Source organism: Solanum dulcamara, chromosome 2 (assembly GCF_947179165.1).
Source record: "Solanum dulcamara chromosome 2, daSolDulc1.2, whole genome shotgun sequence".
NCBI lineage: Eukaryota > Viridiplantae > Streptophyta > Magnoliopsida > Solanales > Solanaceae > Solanum > Solanum dulcamara.
The window spans coordinates 61,936,180-61,958,595 of record NC_077238.1 but is presented as its reverse complement, the minus strand read 5'-3'; the positions used below and the strand labels follow the sequence as shown (position 1 = coordinate 61,958,595).

The following is a 22,416-nucleotide window of genomic DNA, read 5'->3' as shown; positions in this document are numbered from 1 at the left end:
TATTCTATAGTAAGGTACAAGTACTTAAGAACGATGTATAACATTCAACCTATATATGAAATTTATTTAAGCTCTATCACCATATTTTTGTCAGACAAGTTGAATAGTTTTGCATCACATAAAACATAAGAATACTGTTATATATAAATTGTTCCTGAAAATTTTAAGTTCACGTTCTAGATTTATAGTGTAAATTTATGATTTCGTAATGAACTAACCTGTAAAAGAGAAATATGATAATTATTAATAGTGCAAATTTATGATTTCGTAATGAACTAGCATGTAAAAGGGAAATATGACACTTAATACTGGGATGAAGCGAGTAAATGACTAAGCTCATTCTATCAAAAATAATTAGTGAAGAGAATGTTGTGTGTATATTATTTTACTTTACTGCTGTATATAAGACAGAATACCCCTTTTTTAGTCCTCACATGAAATTCTTTTGTCTTTTTTATCCTTGATTATGTTTTTATGACTTCGTAGTTCTTACATATTTTGATAAATTTTATGGACTTTTAAATGCTACAAAAAATGGTGATTTCATGAAAATGATGATAGTGACTCTAATCAATGGGTCGTGGTGTAGTGATGTAATTGATTCATCCTTAATTAAATGTCTCGAGTTTTAAATCTGAATAGGGATAAAATTTTATTGGGAGCGTGCGATTTGAATTTAATCGAGAATATAATGCAGGCTCCAAAGATCGAGTGAAAAAAATAAATAAATATATAAAATGATAGTGACCCTAGAAGCACACACATACATATTTTAGTCTTTCTTTTACGTGGGAATGTTATTAAATTTATTTCAAATTATATTGTTTGTTAAGAATTTATTATAAATACAAAAAGAGTTACCCTTTCATTTAATTTCTATCTTAATCTAGACTTATTATTGCATTATTATTGTTCGAAAAATTTTATTCATTATTCATTAATTTTATTTATCATTTATCATTTGCTATTTTATTTTTTTATTTTTCGATTAAACGTAAAGTTTATTTTTTATTTACTCTATAATTTTATGTTGTACGTTCCCTGCAAACATAAGTCCAAGAGCAAGGTTGAAAAGATTGAGAAATAGAACTAATCTTATTTAATTTGTTCTTCAATAGCCACAGGATGATCATCTTAGGGTGATTCTTTTGTCGACGGATGATCTTATTAATTATACTCATAATCACTATATAACATCTACATCGAGAATTTAAATATTGCATATATCCTTTGTAGGAATTATCAGTAATAATGAACTTGCAAAGTGGATTTATTTATCATATAGATATTTGTTGTTCCTGACCCAACTTTACCTTAATTGTTATTTACAAGTAAAAGTTTTATCTTAGTATAAGTGCGGATAACATTTCTCTTTTGCATATCTATGAATTGAAAAATCCAAACATCTCATAAATAGATAAAGAATAATAATTCATCAAATGAATCATACTCGTCCATATACGGCATGAGTCCATTGATAAGAAGGGATTGAGAAAAACTTGAACCCAATTCTTATAATAATGAATATGAGCAATTGAAATTTCCAAAGAATTATACATATGTTTATTGCTAAGACCATTTACTATTTTTTTAAGCTTGATTTTTCTCCCACATGAATCATATAGCCAAGAGAAACAAGATATCACTGAGGTTAAGTTTTAAATTTTAAAAACATATGCAAATAACTTATATCATTGTTGAATACTTAAAAAGGTGTCAAATTGTAAGTTATAGCCCTTATGTCTCAATTGAAAAATGAATTTTAACATAAAAAATACCTAACAAATGACTATATTAAAAAAAGGAACTACAAATATTGTTTTCGTATATATATTCTAAAAATATTTTTAAAAACTGTAATTAGAAAAAATACAATTTGATCTCCAAACAATAATACTATCAAGCAATGGCAGAAAATATATTTGTCACTTTTGTTAATATTAAAATACTTTGTGAAATATGAGATAATCAATAATTTATACTACTATAACTTAGGATGAAATAATTAAGTTCAACATGAAAATGTTATTACAATTTACAATATAGATTCCCCATAAAAGATTCATAAAATTAAGAAAAATAATAATTTTAGAGACCGTCCCATAGATTTTTCCTAGTAAAACTGACCTCTCTTTTTTTTTTTTTTTTTTTTTTATAACAAAACTTTTAATTAATTTATTTGGCTAAATACTCTGTTTGGATCAACTTAGTATATAGTGATATGGGCCAGTTTTAAGCTGCCCATTTTGACAACATATAGCCCAAGGCCCAAACATTTCACGACAACTAGGGTTTCATCCTAAGCTCTGGTACCTTATTTAAGGGATGCAAAGCTATACTTTACACTACTGTGAAAATCTTCCAGACTCTTTTTTTTTTCTTTTTCTTTTTCTTTCTTATTTTTACCTCAAGTAGATTGATCAATTTTAATATTGAAAAACTTGGAAATTTTGGTTTGTGAAAATTTGCTTTCCGAGGCGTTGCGTACATTGATTTATTGATATTCAATGGACGTGTCAAGGGAAGCATAGATTGAACTCAATGCCAACTTATTTTATGTTATACATAAGTGAACTGATTTTTTGTCAGTTTACCCAATTGTTGGTTTGTTACATGTAAATCTAGACTAGATCTATTGTAGGACAAAGATCATTTTTTTATTTTCTTAAATTTTTGTATCTCTTTTTACTTGTTAAAATTTTGTTGCTTCTTATGGTGAACTCTCTTTGTAATAAAGTGAGGGATGTTCAAGTTTCCGAAGCATAAATTAAATGTCAGTATTAAACAGCGTGGTGCATTTTCAATTGCATATTGCTACCTGTCTCCTGCTACATTCTTTTGGGATAAACTTGTGTTTGTATCATCAACTATACTCTTCCAATTGATAAATAATAAGTGTTGATTAGACAAATACAATTATCTCAATTTTAGAGAAATCAGTTAAGAGGTTGATGAAATTTCAATCTTTTGGGATAAAGATTTATGATATAAGTTTATATTTTTTATTTTTCTAATCTAAATTAGATAATGTATTTGAAGGAAATTTTTCTTTCTTTTTAATTCAAAATAAGTAAATAAATTTAAATCCAAAAAAGTTGTTAATCTTTTATTTTTCGAAACCTACCTTGTTTCTTAATGTTAATCTTTGATTTGACATGATATATGAGAAAATGTTTTTTAAATTTGTTTTAAAGATAATTTTAAAATATTTGTGTGGTTATAAATTATTTTAGTAAGAATAAAAGAAAAATTTTAAATTATATTGTTATTAATTATAGTAATTCAATTTTTTTTTGAAATAGATTAAAAAAAACATGTCACCTAAAATGAGACAACAAAATTATGTCTACTTCCATGACAAGTTTTGTGGAAAACAAATGGTAATATTGCAAATTGATGAGTGGTGTAATTAATTAATTTTTTTAAAAATATTTCATACCTCAAACAAATGACTTATTTTGTACTGATTACTCGGGACAATTGGTCTGTAGAATAAAGATAGGAATCATTACCAAAAAATAATAACTTATATAAGTTAACCAAAAAAAGAAGTTAATATAAGTTAATCTACGTTATCAAAAAAAAAGATAGGAATCATTAACAAGTGATGTAAAAACATTGAAAAAAAATATTACTATTAATCTCTTTGAGCTTTCAAAAATTTATTTTTTTATATAAAAAGGAAGTGGAAATTTCCTTGAAATAGGTGAAAGCAACAAATATATTTGTCTAACAATGCTTGTTACTATTAATTTTGTATAATTTTTTAAAAACTATAAATAGAAGGATAATTTTATTATAATATTTTGAAAAATGTAATAGGGAAATGATTATTAATTATTTTAAAATCTTGATAAAGTAATATTCGATAAAGTAATAATTTTGTTAAATGAATATTTTTTCAATTTCAATTTAGATTAATTATATTAAAGTAATATTCTTGCTAAATGTATTAAATAATAATTAGAAATAAAACAGTAAAGGTTCAGAAAAAATATAAAGTGATAATTATTAGAATACATTAAAAATTTATATATATATTTAATTAGTCAATAATATTAGACTAATAATTATTTTTTTTAAAATATGATTTTATAATTGAATTTTCTTTTTTATGTTTACATATTGCGTTTTTTATTTATTTGGTTAAAGATGATTTTTGTACGACTTTTTTAAATAATAAATATGCAAAGACTATACTTTTTAGTTTCTTAGATTTAAAATTTGGAAATTTTTAATTCAATTTTTTTTCTTATGGTACATATTGCAAAATATTATCTTAAGTAATAAATATTTATTTATTGATAAATTAATATTTTATGCGTTTATCGATAAATTAATATTCTTGATAAATGAATATTTTTTTTCTGATTCTAAGTATATGCATTTATAGAGGTTTTATTGTAATGATAAGGATAAATTAGAATTAAGTGAACATTATCTTTTAATTTAATAAATTGAATAAGTATTGTTGAATATTTTCTTCTTTAATACAGTGCACAAGTAAAAATGGATAGATGAAATAATAGTGAAATTGTCGTGCTATTATTACAAGTTTGGGATAAATTTATATGGTTGAACTGATTTTGAAATATAATCATCTATGTTTCTTTAAAAAACTTTTGATTAAAACAAGAATCATGATCTAGAAATTTGATGGCCATCAATTATGTGACAAACTTTAAATTTGGCTAATGATGGTAGTCGATGACCAGTCATCTGCAGGCATGAGACGTTAATCATTTATGTTTTTTTAAAAAACTTTTGATTAAAACAAGAATCATGATCTAGAAATTTGATGGCCATCAGTTATGTGACAAACTTTAAATTTGGCTAATGATGGTCGTCGATGACCAGTCATCTGCAGGCATGAGACGTTAACTCTACTTTCTGCTTCCGTCCTCTCAACTCCTTTGACCCTGTCATTGATGATAAGAAGATGCCTACCTCAAAGATTAATTAGCAGCTTTGATAACCATCAATAACCCTACACTAAAAAGATTGCAAATGTGGAACAAATTTCAATAACAAGTAATACCAATATAGACAACATGTGTTGATAGACATCATCGACAATTTGAATCAACCATATGATAGCATGCAAATAATCATAAAGAACATACAACCCTAAATTACATAAGCAGGATCCTAAAGCCACGACCTTTACTACCAACCACATCACATATACACATACCCCCTATACCAATACCCTGTTCCACCCTTTCGCTGCTAGCTCCACCACTAAGAGCCAAACCATCCTTTATACCTAGTCATAACCCGACCTAACATCACACCAAGTATTTTTCCCAAGTCTATCCTTTAAACCACACCCATGCTTCCCAAGCCTAAACCCTTGTATCAGTTATATGCTAGACCACTTAACAGACAAACACAGTCCAAGTAAATCACTAAGAACAAGACCCTCGATCATTAATCTGTCCTAGTCATCACATTAAACATAAAAAGACAATCATGCTCACTCATATCTGAGTCTCACTCACCTTTCAAGTAACCTAGACAACTCAAGGTTCCCTAATACATACTTTATGGTGTTTAACAGATAATTTTCGGTCCACACAAGAACCATTTCAATATTTAAATACAACAACTCGGCCACTTATTTACCAACACATTACAAGAACAACCCTGTTCACTCAAGTAACCTATACACAGTGATAACTTGTACCAGGTGTGGTACTCGATCCAACAAATGATATCACATACCAGGCGTGGTACCCAAACCAATTGATAATATATACCAATTGTGGTACTTGAGCCAACAAAGAGATATTTTGTACCAGGTGTGATACCTAGCCAACCAAAGTTATCCTGTACCAAGCATGGTACCCAAGTCAACCGTTAGTATCCCGTACCAAGCGTGGTACCTAAGTTAACCAACAATCACAAACCACAAACTACATGCACAATCACAATCACAATGAAAATCACACTTGAAATGACAAGTAAATTAAACAGGTTCATTGGATGAGATTATCAATATGATGCCATTCCACTTTCATCACTTATGTTATCACCACATGCATTGCACAAATAATACAATAAAGCAGTTAACATGCTCACATCACATAAATTAGAATGAAAACAACCATCACCTACTACCATAAAAATATACCTTTCCAACTCGTTCTATTCCCTGGAATTATCACAAGTCTTAATATTTACCATAACCAAGTAATTTTCTAAGACTTAATGTACAATTATGTAACACCCCAAAAATTATTACGCTAACACCCGAATTATTTTTGATATGCGAATAGGTCCGAATTTGATGATTTTTAATTATATATACGTGTTAGTATCAATTTCTAAGTATTTGAAGTGTATTAGATATGGTTTAGGGTCACGAGGGATCTCTAACACCAAGCCAAGTTCAAAGCATTTCTCTCAGCTAAGTTTTTGCATTGGTTCATATAAGGATTAACTTCAAACGATCATATCTCTCAACATGTAAAAAATTAGGTGGCCGATGACCTATCAAATTAAAGGTATATGAGTCTTCTTTCTAACACCTTTAAGTTTGTATCATTTGGAGTTGAGAGTAGAGATTTATGATTGTTTTATTGGAGCATGTATGGACTGGACAATTCGGCGAGCTCACTTGCCTATTTAGTGACTTGTCGAGTGGTTTGGGGACTCAATAAATTACCTCATTAATTTCGCCTGAAAACCTTAAAACTCTGATTATTTTGGCGATATAAAGATTTCTTTTGGCGATTTGCCAAATTATTCGGTAAGAAAACCTCCAGATCGCCGATTTGGCCTACGAAATTCATTAAAATATCATTTTTATGGTCTTCTTATATTTATAGAAGGGTATTCTTGACCTTTTACCTCCAATGAACTTCCTTAAGTCTATCTTATAGTCTAATAACCTTACCATTCATGATAAACCCTTAGACAAATCAAATTCATATGTTCTAAGTTTTCTCAAGGAAGAAGTTAGGGTTATTCACCTTCAAACTTCAGTTCAACGTTCCAAGCCCAAATTTTTTCTTCAATAATTCCCAAGATTCAGGTATGTAAGGCTACTCATAGGGTTGGACTAAGTTCTTCCTCACGCTCTACATCTAAATCCAGTTAGTAATATTTAAATCTAGGGTTTTTACCCTAAGTTTTCTTGAACTCGAATTGTCTTGATTTCTTTATCTTGATTTCTGAGTATTGTCATTGACGTTATATTTCTTCATGTGTTTTAAGTTCTTAACTTATTGTTCATGTTTATTCCATCACATGAACCCTATTTATTGAATAAGTGTTAAAGCTTCTGCATTAATGATTTTTAGTTAAAGTAAAGTTCAAGTATTTTATGTTATTAGTTGAAAAAGAATTTTAAAGGAACATTAAGTGTTCCAAGTGCATTATTTTTATAGTAAAGAGAATGATTACTTTAAATAAAAAGTATTATCAGATATGAGAAAGCATTATCAATTTTCAGAAAGAAAAGCTCAATTTAAAGAAAGTATTTTGAGAAAAGTTGAGTAGAGGCTCTAAGTATCGGATATTCAGTTTTCCCCTAAAGAGGGATATCATTGAAGTTATTGAGCATAGTGCATATTTTGAGAGTAGTATTGAGCATCGATTTGGGTAAGAGATCAGATAACTTGAACCCCCAAAATTACGTAACCTGCATAGAATAAGATCGTACTGAAAGTTAGGTGACTCCTCATTGCCTCTAAGAAGGCTCATAAGATGGATCCATAAGTTAAGTTCATCCCTTATTTTGGCAAGGTGTTGGTTGGCTCTGGCAACGTGGACAAGACGTTGTATCATCACAAGGATCATAGTGATGGTTGTGGGTTAGTGAAATTCCATAAAAAAAAACGTTATTATTTTAAAGAGTTTCATTTATTGTCTTATTTCAATTGTAAAGTTTGATGTTCCATTATACATGCATATTTTACTTCAATTAAAATATTTTTAGCTTGTATTATTTAGTTCAGTTCAATATTGCCATTCATATTTATTACATACCATATATTTCATGTACTAATGCTATTTGATGCTGCATCATTTTATTATGTAGATTCAAGTACTCACGATAGTACACGTTTGGTAAGATCTCTTCCCATCACCAGTTGATGAGACTTCCTCGCTTTCAAGGGCTTTATTTTAGTTAGTTCTTTTTATTTGATTTATAGTCAGGTAGCTGTGGGTCTTGTTTTGGCTCCTATCATCAGTTAGTAGAGTTCTAATAGGTAGACAAAGTAGTGAGTCAATTCAGTCTTTCGTACTCAAAAGTTTTAAACATTTTTACTATTAGTTTTATTAGTATTTATGTTCAGATTTATTCAAACTTTTGCATGAGATGTAATTAAATATTTTAAAGGTTCACTTTCATAAAGTTTACGCATGTATGTTTAGTCTCTCGTTAAGTAGTCAGCGAGGCCAAAGATTTGCTTGAGATCAAAAATAGTTTTTGAGTGCTGGCCACATCTAGGATATAGGCTCGGAGTGTGACAAACTTGATATCACAATCTAGATTTCAAGTGTCCTAGGGTGTCTATGAAGCAATATTTATTAGAATCTTACTTATGGGTGTACTGTACACCACACTTATAATGTGGAGGCTACAAGGGTGTGTTCTGCACCACACTATAATCAAGAGGCTAAAGACATTTATGAGAGTTTCTCATTCCTTCATACTCTAGATCATGCAATAGAGTTGTGTCATAACAAACTTATTTACACTCGTGCGTTTCTCAAATCCGTTCGACTAGCCTTTATACTAATGATGGTTGAAACAGTAAAGTTCTGATCCTTATTGATGATTTACACTCAAATAAAGTCTTCAGAAAGTAAAAAGACTGCATAAGGCTTGATATGAGCCGATTAGAGTACTTAAGTCTATTGATTGGAAAGAATGCACTCTTATTCATACAAATCATGCATTTGAGCCAAAACAAGATATCCTCTCAGACTCTCTTCTCTAAACCTTGCTTCAAATGTTATCCTTGAGGGGGAAGTTATGTCTCTTAATGCTTAGTCTTGTTACCTAAGAGGCAGTGTAATTGCGACATTATGAGCTATAAGTAGTAGAATTACCCTAGAGCTAGAAAGATGAAGTTATAGGAGTAGAACCCATAGAAAGTGAGAATGGTGGTTGATTAAGGCTTGTAACTAAAGTTATGTATATATAAAGTAAGTATGAGATGATAAGTCAAGTCCCTTTGGTTTTGACTAAAGAGTAGTAGTAAGTATCATCTAGCTTTCATGATAGAAAATAGAGGAAGAATTGCTAATTAGGATAAGTTAGAGTATACTTGAACCAAGGAAGGAGTTGATTTGATGTGTTATTTTGTTAATAGAGACCAAGTATAGGTGTTGAATAGAAGGACAAAGTAGTCATAAGGTGATAGATCTAAGCTAGGGTTATGATTTTGAAGGGAGAGCCCCATGATATTCATAGGGTTATGGAACTAATTAGGCAATGATGTATAGTGAATGGGTAAATAGTACTTAGGTTGTGAAAGGGAATGTGACGATAAATTATAACTAGGTAGACTAGGAGATAATAATTGAATACTTGTCATGAGGTCTTAGTGGGTGAGTGTTTCTTAATTTTATCTAGTAATCGTATATTAGTATAACATGTGAACAATTATATTCCTATCCATGTTTAGTACTAGACACTAGAATTGAATTTGAGATGAGTTTCATGATAAAAAAGGATGGAAACATGAGGGTCATGATGTAAGTTTTGAGATTTGACGTTGTAGGTTTGACATAGAGTATGTAAGGAATTAAGTTGTTAACTTTCCATAAATGTGAGTGTTACAAGTGTGGTATTATGACCCTTAGATGAGAGTAATAAAGTGTGGCTAAGTCAATAGATAAAGAAGAGCATTAAAGAGGTGTACCCAAGATGTATATAGTCACATGAGGCTCGAATAAAGTTTATGATTTTCTATATACGCCTAGATAGTATATTTGAGCTATCAATGTGGAGTAGACTGATGTAAGCATTATTTATTACCCGTAAGAGTTTGGTCCAAGGGTCTCTATATAGACAATGATGAGCCTCATAAATACAATTCAAGTGTCCTTCAGTCAGGTAGATATGAACTTAGAAGAGCGATATTAGTGGGATAAGAAGGAGAAGTCAAACTATTAAGAGTTAGATAAAGTGTCTTTATAAGCCAATGCAAGTAACGATTATAGAAAGACGACTGTAAAAGCATAAAGAAGTTAAGATATGCATCTCAAAAAGAAGTTTTAGAAGGAATCTTAGTACCTGTACTTAGAGAATTCAGTAGCCATGATACTAGCATTTTTTGAGTATTTGAGTAAAGCGAATATAGATTAGTTTAGAGAATGTAAAATAGGTTCGTAGACTTAAAGTGTCAGATTTAGATCTAAGGGAGAGATGATAAGATGAGAAATCAAGTGAAGTAATGAGAATCAGATAGTAATTTGTTTAGAAAAAGTTTTGGTGATATATCAGTCCATTCCTACTCTAGTGCACTCCTCAAGTTTCAATCAATATAACACCCTATTGATGTTTCGCATATCAACATTATATCCACGACCTATGCTTAGTGCTCAAAATAAGAGACAAAGACTTTAGCCTAATAAGTTCAATCTTACTCCATAAAGTTTCAAATATCAGCCTCATGATATGAATCATGTTATGTCATGTATGTTCTCTAATCAATTTTTCAAATGAATCTTGCTCTGGATCTCTCACTCCAAACCCTCCAGTGGTCCTTTTTAAGTTTTGATGGTGATACTGATGGTAGTAGTTGAGTATTAATAGAGAGGAGAAGGTTGATATTTCTTGTTATGATAGTACTGGTGTTCTATTCCATCTAAAGTAGGTTATAAATGTGAAGGAAGAGCAAGATGAGGTTTCATTACTAGTAATAGTCAGATGAGAGCATTTGGTTTATCTCCTTGTAGTGATGCACGATATTTTAGTAACTAGAGAACATAAAAAGAAGGGGAATTCTTAAAAGAGTTGGTTACTTAGAGTCCATGGAATGGTTATAGTACTAGACTTGAATGTGGTGTTTATGACATGTGGATGAACGCATGATGCATTAAATGCTTCTTAATTAGAACTCGAGGTTTGTTGAATGCAGTGGTAAGAAGTAGTATTCTTGGGATGAATTCCAGAGGTATAGAACATGAATCTTATGGTTAGATGAGTATAATCATCGTATGTGTAGCAGTTTGTGACTTAAAGTTAGGATTGAACACAATAAAAGCATAGAGTTAGACGTAGACCTTGGTAAGAGTAGTCATATATACTTATGGGAGCTATGAGTTGAAGCTAATGAAGTGTAGAATTCAGAAATAAGAGTATAGTTGAGAAGTGTTACTAAGCTTAAAAGCTACCAGCCGTATCGCGCAAAGCATAGAAGTCCTATTCTTATTCGTGTCTAAGGTACCCATGTTCCATGTTTAATGACTTTAGATAGAGTGTCACTTATGATCAAATCTATATCGTTCATGCTTTATGAACCCATGCCAGTTGACTATAATACTCAGATCCTATTTGTGCTTTATATTCATATGTCTTATATGAAACATGCCCATAATTCTTTCCCTAGAAGGTTATGAAAAATTTCAATGAAAGCGTTTGAGATTATAGCCCTTCTTTCATTTCAAATTCAGCACCTATATCATGTGTTTGCGTGTTTTAGATTTTATGTTCATGTTCGTACCTTATGTCTTTCTTTTCGCGGTTATGACTTCAATAGTAAGTTCAGTTCAGAAAGGAAAGATAAGATGTTCTCCTATCATTTCTTCTCTACTTTGACTTCATTCAAGGACGAATGATTCCAATGGGGAGATATTATAACATCGAGAAAATTTTAACGCTAACAGCCGAACCAATTTTCACATGCATATAGGCCCGAATCCGATTACTTCTAATTATATATATGTGTTAGGATCAATTCCTAGGCATTTGAAGTGTATTAGATGTGGTTTAGGGTCATGAGACTCTCTAACATCAAGCCAAGTACAAAGCATTTTTATCGGCTAAGATTTTGCATTAGTTCATATAAGGGTCAACTTCAAATGACTATATCTCTGAGTATATAAATAATTAGGAGGCCACCTATCAAATTAAAGTTCTATGAGTCTTCTTTCCAACTCTTCTAAGTTTGTATCATTTGGAATTCAGAGTTTAAGGTTATGGTTATCCTACTGGAGCATGTTCGGACTGGAGAATTCGACAAGCTTACCTGCCTATTTGGCGACTTACCGAATGGTTCGATGACTTGTCAAATTACCCTGCTGATTTGGCCTGAAAACCTTAAAACATTGATTATTTTAGAGATAAAAAGCATCCTTTTGGCGTTTTGCCGAATTCTTTGGCGAGAAGACCTCCGTATTGCTGATTTTGCCGACGAAATTCATTGAAAGGTCATTTTCTTTTATTTTTATGGTCTTCTTACATTTAAAAAAGGGTATTCTTGATGTTTTACCTCAATTAACTTTACTAAGTCTATCTTATTGCCTAATAACCTCCCCATTCATGCTAAACCCTCAGACAAACCAAGTTCACATGTTCTAAGTTTTCTCAAGGAAGAAGCTAGGGTTCTTCACCTTCAAGAGCCCAAAGTTTTCCTTCAATAATTTCCAAGATTCAGGTATGTAAGTCTACTCATAGTGTTGAACTAAGTTCATCCTCATTCCCTACATCTAAGTTAGTAAGATTTAAACCTAGGTTTTTACTCCAAGTTCTCTTGAATTCGAATATGTCTTGATTTCTTTATCTTGAGTTCTTAGTATTGTCATTTAGATTATGTTTCTTCAAGTATTTTAATTTCTTAAATTATTGTTCTTGTCTATTCCATAACATGAACCCTATTTATTGAATAAGTGTTAAAGCTTTTGCATAAATAATTTCATGTAATGATTAAAGTAAAGTTAAAAGTATTTTATGTTATTAGTTGAAGAAGAGTTTTAAAAGAACATTAAGCGTTCCAAGTACATTATTTTTATAGTAAAAATCATGGCTACTTTAAAGAAAAAGCATTATCAGTTATGAGAAAGCAAACCTCAGTTTAAAGAAAGTATTTTGAGTAAAGGCTCTTAGTATCAGATTTTTAGTTTTCCCCTAAAGGGGGACATCTTTGAAGCTGTTGACCATAGTGCATGTTTTGGGAGTAGTATTGAACACCAATTTGGGTAAGAATTCAGATAACTAGAACCCCATAAATGATATAGGTAGCATAGGATAGGGTCGTGCCGATAGTCGGGCCACTCCTCATTGCCTCTGAGAAGGCTCATAAGATGGATCCATAAGTTAAGTTCGTCCCTTACTCTAGTAAGGTAATGGATGGATCTGGCAATGTGCATAAGATGTTGCATCATCACGAGTCTCATAATGATGGTTCTCGATTAGAGAAACTCCTCCAAAAAAGAAAAGTTATTATTTGAAAGAGTTTTATTTATTGCCTTATTTCAGTTGTAAAGTTTGATATTTCATTATACATGCATATTTTATTTCAGTCGAGATATTTTCAGGTTGTCTTACTTAGTTTAGTTTAGTACTCTCATTCAACTTTATTACATATCGTATATTCCATGTGTTGATGCTATTTGGCGCTGCATCATTTTATGATAAAGATTTAGGTACTCATGATAGTAGACATTCGGTAAGATCTCTTTCCATCAACAGTTGGTGAGACCTCATCTCTTTTGAGGGCTACAGTTTAGTTAGTTCAGTTTATTTGATTTATAGTCAGGTAGCCATGGGTATTGTCTCGGCACCTATCATCAGTTAGTAGAGGCTTCGTAGATAGACAAAGTTAGTGAGTCAATTCAGTCTTTTGTATTCAAAGATTTTAAACTTTTTTGCTGTTAGTATTTATATTCAGATTTATTCAATTTTTTAATGAGATTTACTTAAATGATTTAGAGGTTCACTTTATAAAGGTTTCATATGTATGTTTAGTCTCCCATTTAGTAGTCAGTGAGGTCAAGGGTTCGCTTGGGACTAGAAATAATTTTTGAGTGCTGGCCACATCCAAGGTGTTGGATCGAGGCCTGAAAAATAACCACCAAACCATCTCAACAATAATACTCAAGGTCAACAATAGAGAACTAGAGAGCCCTCCCTAGTCCTTATCTATTCCCGCTTTCAACAACAATAGTAATAACTAGAAAACTAGACTCCTTTTCCGAAGGCTTAGATATGAATTCCCATCAATCTACATGAATATTATGAAATATATGCAAATATAACTACTCAGTTGAGCCTTGCCTACCTTGATGCCAAGCAACTTCTGAAGAACTCAAGGCATGAATTTCTGACTCTGACATAAATTTGATGGAGGTAGGCATAAAATCCATGGATTTTATCCCCTGTTGCACTAGAATCCCTCCTCTCCCTTATTCTCTAGCTTAGAGTAGCTTTTTGAGGGTTTTAGGAGCAACCCCGTCTATTTTACCATCGAAGGGGAGGAGGAGGATTGAAAGATTTTGTGTTTTTGAGTTTCTTCTCCATTGACCCTGCTATAGCAGCTTGCATGAAGCTATAGTGATGCCTCCATAGAGGGATGATATCAACCTGATTAAATTTTTAAATTTCAAGATTTCCATCGTTTCATCCCAATTTTAAATTGGCAGCATAATTTGAAAGTTTTCAGAACTCCACATGAGATGCCTTTTCTAATAACAATTGCTCAGATTGTTACATACATACACACATATATATATATATATATATATATATATATATATATATATATATATATATATATATATATATTCTTAAGAATCTTTTTTCCCTTGTTCCAAAGCCATTCTGGATATATTTATGATTGGATTGCTATCCCTCAATTCTTGAGCATGATCCTACAACTTATTGAATTAATCAATATAACTACCCTCCAATTTCGTTCATACAAGTCTTTTAACTCTCTTTACCTTTGAATAGCTAATATTCAATGAAAAATTATCATTCAAACCCTGTCTCATATATTTCACCTTGTACTTTGGATCATTTTGGAGTTATTTCTCGAAATAGTGTACTCAAGCTTCTTGAGTAGCTCTTCTATTGTTAAAGGTTGTCCTAGAAGTGTGTTTTGTGTTTAAGGTCTTAATTTTGAATCACTGATTTTTTTAACTTTAGTTATCAAACACCAAAATAGACATCCAACATAACACAACTATCTCAATCTAGTAGCATCACTCTTATTTAATTTAAGTCCAACCTTTCTAGCAATAGAGTAAAAGCTCACATTTCTTTTATATTCTTTAAGATCTTTAAAACACAGATCTTTTTTCAATTCTAAGAATCTGTCTAGCTGGACATTGATTTCTCTTCTTTTATCCTTTCTATGTAAGAATTGTAGCTTTATCCTCATCTACAACAAACAATTAAAGAACACTAAACTCATCAGATAGAGCAAATTGTAGAGTCCTAATGCTTGAATCATCCTCAAGAAAATAATACCTCTTAGTAGGCCTTATTACTAGCAATTGTTTCACAACGATAAAACTACATTTCTCAATGAAATCTGAGCAAATGTTAATATATGACAATAAATCCACATCATATCCTTGCCAAATCTGATTTAATTTCTTAATGTACATAATTTGAGGAGATAGGACCCACTTTCCCCCATAATCAACTATCAAATCAGCTTTTTCAACCATTCTTCAATATATTCACATGATAGACTTAAAAAAAAAAATAAGGAAAGGGACTTGTCAAATATAACCACAAAAAATTGAAGGAAATCTAACATTGTTTAATGTGAAGATAAAGGTGGTAAAGTTATATGGATCACAAAAAATTATAGAAAATCAGCATATATAGATGCTTACTTCACATGCATACAAAACAGACAAAAAGTGGGATAAATTGAGAACAGAAAATTCATACGCATATCTACTTCACATGCATCGAATCGAGACACCTATACACAATGTTAAAAAAATATGAAATAAAACAAAATTTTTGAAATAAGTGTATAAAATAAGTAAGAAAAAAAACCTCTAACTTAAAAAAATAATATAAAATATCAATATCACATATCATAGAAAAACTAACTCGACACAACATTATAGTACAATGGATCAAATGCAATAAAAAATGATCAAAATGGGTGTATGACGCACAGAACAATAAAAACTTACAAAATGCATTCAATCAACAACCATTAGACAATATTAAGAAGAACTACATCCTAACTACGAGGGAGAAGATCTTCAATTTTTTACTTGAATATCGAAGTACAGTATTGAAGTTCTTCACTGAGATTTTTGTTGTAATATCTCCCCTCCAAGACCGCAACTTCAAGAATCAGCAGTTGGAGATGATTTGAAATGTTTTAGATTGTTGGGTTTGTCCCTTTTTAGGATTCTTAGTTGGGTCGGATAGGTGGATCGAGATTTGGGTTAGGTTAAATTGGTTTTGATTAGTTATTTTTTTCTAACGAATCAAAATGTGCCACTTAGTAAATGAAATATTTATTAATCTAACTAATGAGTTCATTTGTAATAAGGTTAATAAAAGACCATAAAGATTGACACCAATGGTATTTCGTCGCCAATAAGTAAATAGAGGATATTTTTATATCAATTTCAATACTTTAAGGACATTTTAGGCCCTTTTCCATTATGTATATGAAAAATGATGTTAATGACAAGGTTAGTGATTGAGCTAAGATAGTAATAATGAAATTCAAATCTTCTGTGAAGGTATAAAGCGATATGGTAATGTGTGATTAAGGAATATTAAGTGTGACATATTGATATTTGTTATTTTTGTTGATTTTATGATATATTTCATGAATCTAATCCATGTCGACCGATGTTGCCTACCACTACATTTGGTGTACTAATACTACTCTTGCTGCACCTTTTATTTGGGTGCAGGTCTATTTCAGATTTTTTGAAGCATAAAAATGGCAAAAATTCTGTTGGAGGGAGGAAGCACCACAACTAAAGTTTGATATGATGAAAATATTGAAAATAAATTGGACACGAGAATTTTACGTGGAAACCCCTCTAAATGATAGAAGGGAAAAATCACGGGGCAGAAGGATCTCACTATTTAATATGGAGTACACAACTCTCAAATACAAGGAGAAAACAACAATTAACACTTCTCTCTTGTAAAAGGAACAACTACTAAAGAGGACACTCAAGACTAAAATATTTATCTTGGTGTATAACTCTCTTTGTATTCTTACTCTCTCTTTCTGGGATGGGATAAATGAGGGCAAGAGGTCTTCTATTTATAGGAAACTAAAAACGCGTAAAATCCGCGTATTGAACCTCCCTTTTTGACTACGCGTTCAAAACGCGTTTTGTTCCTTTTTTGACTACGCGTTCAAAACGCGTTTTGTTGACTATGCGTTCAAAACGCGTTTTGACTATCTTGCATTCTCCCACTTGAAGATTTAATTGAGAATCAATTAAGTCTTCACACCATCCTTTCTACCCAATTACTGCAATGTTACGTTTCTGCTAGGCCAATAGAAGATCGACACCATATGAACTTATTACTGTTGATCGGCTTCGTAAACATATCTACCAGGTTGTCATTAGTGTGAATTTTCTGAATATCCACACTACCTTCTTCCACCTTCTCACGAACAAAGTGATACTGAACTCGTATGTGCTTTGTTCTTGAATGAAATGTCGGATTCTTTGCAAGATGCAAAGCGCTCTGACTGTCACAAAACAAAGCAATCTTCTCTTGTTTGTGCCCGAGCTCCTCCAATAACATCTGCATCCATATTGCCTCTTTGCTAGCTTGTGTAGCTGCTACATATTCTGCTTCCGTCGTAGATGTAGCCACGATAGACTGCAGTTTTGAAACCCAGCTTACAGCTCCTCCAGCAAGAGTAAACACATAACCTGTGGTGGACTTGCTTTTATCAAGATCACCTGCATAATCTGAATCAACATAACCTTTAACAGTAAAGTCTGATCCTCCATAACACATTGTAACATCTGAGGTACCCTTGATGTATCTCAGGATCCTCTTAACAGTATTCCAATGCTCTTTACCAGGATTAGCCATGTATCTACTAACCACTCCCACTGCTTGTACAATGTCAGGTCTTGTACATACCATAGCGAACATTAAACTTTCCACTGCTGATGCATACGGTACTCGAGACATCTCCATTCTCTCTGCTTCATTGCTAGGACACATACTTGAGTATAACTTGAAATTAATAGGAAGTGGGGTAGAAATTGACTTACAGTCTTGCATCTTGAAGCGTCTCAAGATTTTCTTCAAGTAGTTCTTTTGAGAAAGCCAAATCTTCCTATTATCTCTGTCTCGGTAAATTTGCATCCCTAGAATCTTGTTTGCTGGTCCCAAGTCCTTCACTTCAAACTCCCTAGCCAACTGTGCCTTTAAATTTGTGAGACGATCTTTGTTGGGGCCTGCTACCAACATGTCGTCAACATACAACAACAAAATAACAAAATCTTCATCACCAAATCTCTTGTAATAAACACAAAGATCTGAACTATGTCTGTTGTATCCAAGGCTTATAATGAAGGAATCAAATCTCTTATACCAACATCTCGGCGCCTGTTTGAGACCGTATAGAGATTTGTTCAACCTGCAAACCAAGTTCTCTTTTTCCTGTTCTTCAAAACCTTCTGGTTGGAGCATATAAATTTCTTCTTCAAGTTCTCCATGAAGAAATGCAGTTTTGACATCTAACTGCTCCAAGTACAAGTCAAATGTAGCACACATCGCCAGGACCACTCAAATTGTTGTGAGTCGAACCACCGGAGAAAATATCTCATTGAAGTCTATACCTTCTTTCTGAGCGAATCCTTTCACCACCAATCTTGCACGATACTTCTCCACTTGATCATTACCATTGTGTTTGATCTTGTAGACCCATTTGTTTCCAATGGCCTTCCTTCCTTGTGGTAATTGAACAAGATCCTATGTTTTATTTTTATGAAGAGCTTCAATTTCTTCTTGCATTGCTGCCACCCACATAGATGATTCTTGGCCTTTCATAGCTTCTTGAAAGGTTGAAGGCTCTCCATCTTCTGTTAATAGACAGTATGCAATATTACTCTCCATAGAATAATCTGAGTGCCAAGCTGGTTCTCTTCTCTCCCTAGTTGACCATCGAACTTCTGGAGTTTCGATCTCAGCTTGCTCTTGTTCTTCGTGCTTTGGTGCTGCTTCAGAAGAAACTGAAACTTCTTCTATTTCTTCAACTTCAACTGTAGTAGTCTCTGATTTTTCTTTTGAAGTGCTACCTTCTTTTGCTTGTATCTTGTTTTCAACAAATACAACATCCCTGCTGATTACCACCTTGCGGGCTGTGGGATCCCACAAGCGATACCCATTGACTCTATCAGCATACCCTAAGAAAATGCATTCCCTGGATTTTGGATCCAACTTCGATTTTTCTTGGGTGTTGTACATAACATAAGCAGGACTTCCGAATATATGTAAGCGAGAATAATCAGCTGATTTTCCTATCCACATTTCCATTGGCGTTTTCAGATCAATTGCGGTTGATGGTGACCGATTGATCACATAACAAGCGGTTTTGACTGCTTCTGCCTAGAATGGTTTTTCCAACCCTGCAGTTGCCAACATAGCTCTTGTCCGTTCCAACAAGGTTCTGTTCATCCGCTCTGCTACTCCATTTTGTTGTGGAGTATATGCCACTGTGAACTGCCGTTTAATACCTTCTTGTTTACAGAAGTTATTAAATTCATCACCAGTGTATTCTCCTCCATTATCTGTCCTCAAACACTTGATCTTTTTCTCAGATTCAAGTTCCACCCGCGCTTTGAACTCTTTGAAAACTGGAAAAACATCTTCCTTCCTCTTGATTGGATACACCCAACTTCTCCTGGAGTAATTATCGATGAATGACACAAAATATTTCGCTCCTCCTAGAGACTCCACCGGTGCTTGCCAGACATCAGAGTGAACCAGATCTAGTATTTCCTTGCTTTTAGCAGAGGAACTGCTAAACTTCAGTCTATTTTGCTTGCTGGTAACACAATGCTCACAAAAGGGTAGTGAAACCTTTTTGAGCCCTGGAAGAAGTTTTTGCTCAGCAAGAATCTTCAAACCTCATTCCGACATATGGCTAAGTTTACGATGCCACATCATCGTTGATTCTTCAAATGAACTTGCTGACGCGGTTGATGCTTCTCCTTCTTGGTGTGTTTCACCTTTAAGCACATATAGGTTTGCCGCAAGTTTTTCCACTTTCATCACTACAAGCGCTCCTTTGGATATTCTCATGACTCCACCATGAGTCTTATACGAACATCCATTATCATCTAGTTGTCCTAAAAACAATAGATTCTTCTTCAAGTCTTTTACATGTCGTACCTCCTGGATGGTGCGTACCGTGCCATCATACATCTTTATTTTGATGGACCCAATACCAATAACATCCAAAGCATGATCGTTTCCCATGAACACAGACCCTCCTGAGATAGGATTATATTGATGAAACCATTCTCTCCTGGAAGTCATGTGCCATGTTGCTCCTATGTCCATGATCCAGATATCCGCGAAACGTTTTCTGCCTTCATTATTTGATATTACCTCACTACATAAAATATCGCCATCATCCGAGGTACATGCAACATTCCCTTGAGCATTTGATGGCTCAGGGTGTTCACTCTTCTTCTTAAACCGACAATCTTTCTTGAAGTGCCCTTTCTTGCCACAGTTGTAGCACTTGATATTCTTCTTACTTCTTGATTGAGATCTGCCATGATTGTGATTCCCACTAGGGCCACGTTCCGTTGGTCTTCCTCTCACCATCATCAAGGCTTCAGCTTGCTGCGAACTTGCTTGTCTGTCTTCCTTATTTTTGCACCGATTTTCTTCTTCCAAGACAGCGGCTGCAATTTCATCAAAAACTAGACTGTCTGTATTGTTCGTCAGGTTGATGATGAGTTGATCATACGAGTCAGGCAGACTTTGAAGTAGAAGCTCCGCACGTTCAATCTACTCTATTTTACAACCCATTGTTGTAAGTTGCGAAAACAGAGTATTCAAAGTATTGATGTGTTCAGTAATTGACATGGACTCTGCCATTCGAAGAGTATACAATCTTCTTTTTAAGAAGATTTTATTATGCAAAGACTTGGCCTCATACAACCCTATAAGGGTATCCCATATTTCCTTCGCCGTCCGCTTTTCCGCCACACTAGACAACACTTGATCAGCTAGTGCCAAGTGTAGATCAGCAACTGCGTTGCTGTCTATGTCATTCTATTTGCTGTCATCAACAAATTCTGTGGGCCTGCCTTTAATTGCAGCTAAGCAATTGTCTTTTCTCAATATCGCTTTTATTTTCATTTTTCACAATGAGAAATTAATCCCATTGAACTTTTCAACGTCAAACTTTGTTGTACTCGACATTATTATTTGCTTCACACCCTTCTAGATCATTTCTGAATATTTTGCGAACAATCATGACAAACTGTACCGTCACTGAAATTTACTATTCAAGTGAATAGTACTATTCACCAAATTTACTATTCATAAATAGTACCATCGCATAAAATAGACAGAATAACCGAGGGCTCTGATACCACTGTTGGGGGAAGGAAGCACCACAACTAAAGTTTGATATGATGAAAATATTGAAAATAAATTGGACACGAGAATTTTACGTGGAAACCCTTCTAAATGATAGAAGGGAAAAACCACGGGGTAGAAGGATCTCACTATTTAATATGGAGTACACAACTCTCAAATACAAGGAGAAAACAACAATTAACACTTCTCTCTTGTAAAAGGAACAACTACTAAAGAGGACACTCAAGACTAAAATATTTATCTTGGTGTATAACTCTCTTTGTATTCTTACTCTCTCTTTCTGGATGGGATAAATAAGGGCAAGAGGTCTTCTATTTATAGGAAACTAAAAACGCGTAAAATCCGCGTATTGAACCTCCCTTTTTGACTACGCATTCAAAACGTGTTTTGTTCCTTTTTTGACTACGCGTTCAAAACGCGTTTTGTTGACTATGCGTTCAAAACGCGTTTTGACTATCTTGCAAATTCATCATCAACTTCTGCTTGTTCTTTCCTAAGGCGAAAGTTGTGTCTTTTAGATTTTGTCAGTTTCTCTGTTAAGAACTCTTGAATATGTCTAGACAAGGTCCATGAAAGTTTTAAAAGAGTTTTGTAAATAGAAACAAATATTTTCTTATTGATTTATTATATTTATCTCATATATATTTACTCAAAATTTTCTATAAAAAGGGAATGGGTGGTAAGGGTCGCCTGTCTAGTTAAAATAGATAGAGTAGGTGCCCCTATGATTCTGTAATTTGGATCATGCCAGGTACAATGAGGTGATTATATTTCTTAAGGACACATAGTAAATTTAGTGGTCTTGGATATTTTGTTTAAGTTTTTATTTTCTATTTTAAGTTTATTTTGAAAATATTTGAGTTTAGTATTTT

General features: G+C 32.7%; 1 non-coding gene and 1 pseudogene across 1 annotated transcript; one reads left to right on the top strand and one right to left on the bottom strand.

Annotated features, from left to right (window-relative positions):
• Window positions 1-2,702: 2,702 nt before the first annotated feature.
• Window positions 2,703-2,836, top strand: LOC129881203 (small nucleolar RNA snoR137). The gene has a single exon (XR_008765535.1). It is a non-coding gene; the product is annotated as a small nucleolar RNA snoR137 (small nucleolar RNA).
• Window positions 2,837-14,745: 11,909 nt separating this feature from the next.
• LOC129872100 (uncharacterized) lies at window positions 14,746-15,633 on the bottom strand (annotated as a pseudogene).
• Between the last annotated feature and the right edge of the window lie 6,783 nt (window positions 15,634-22,416).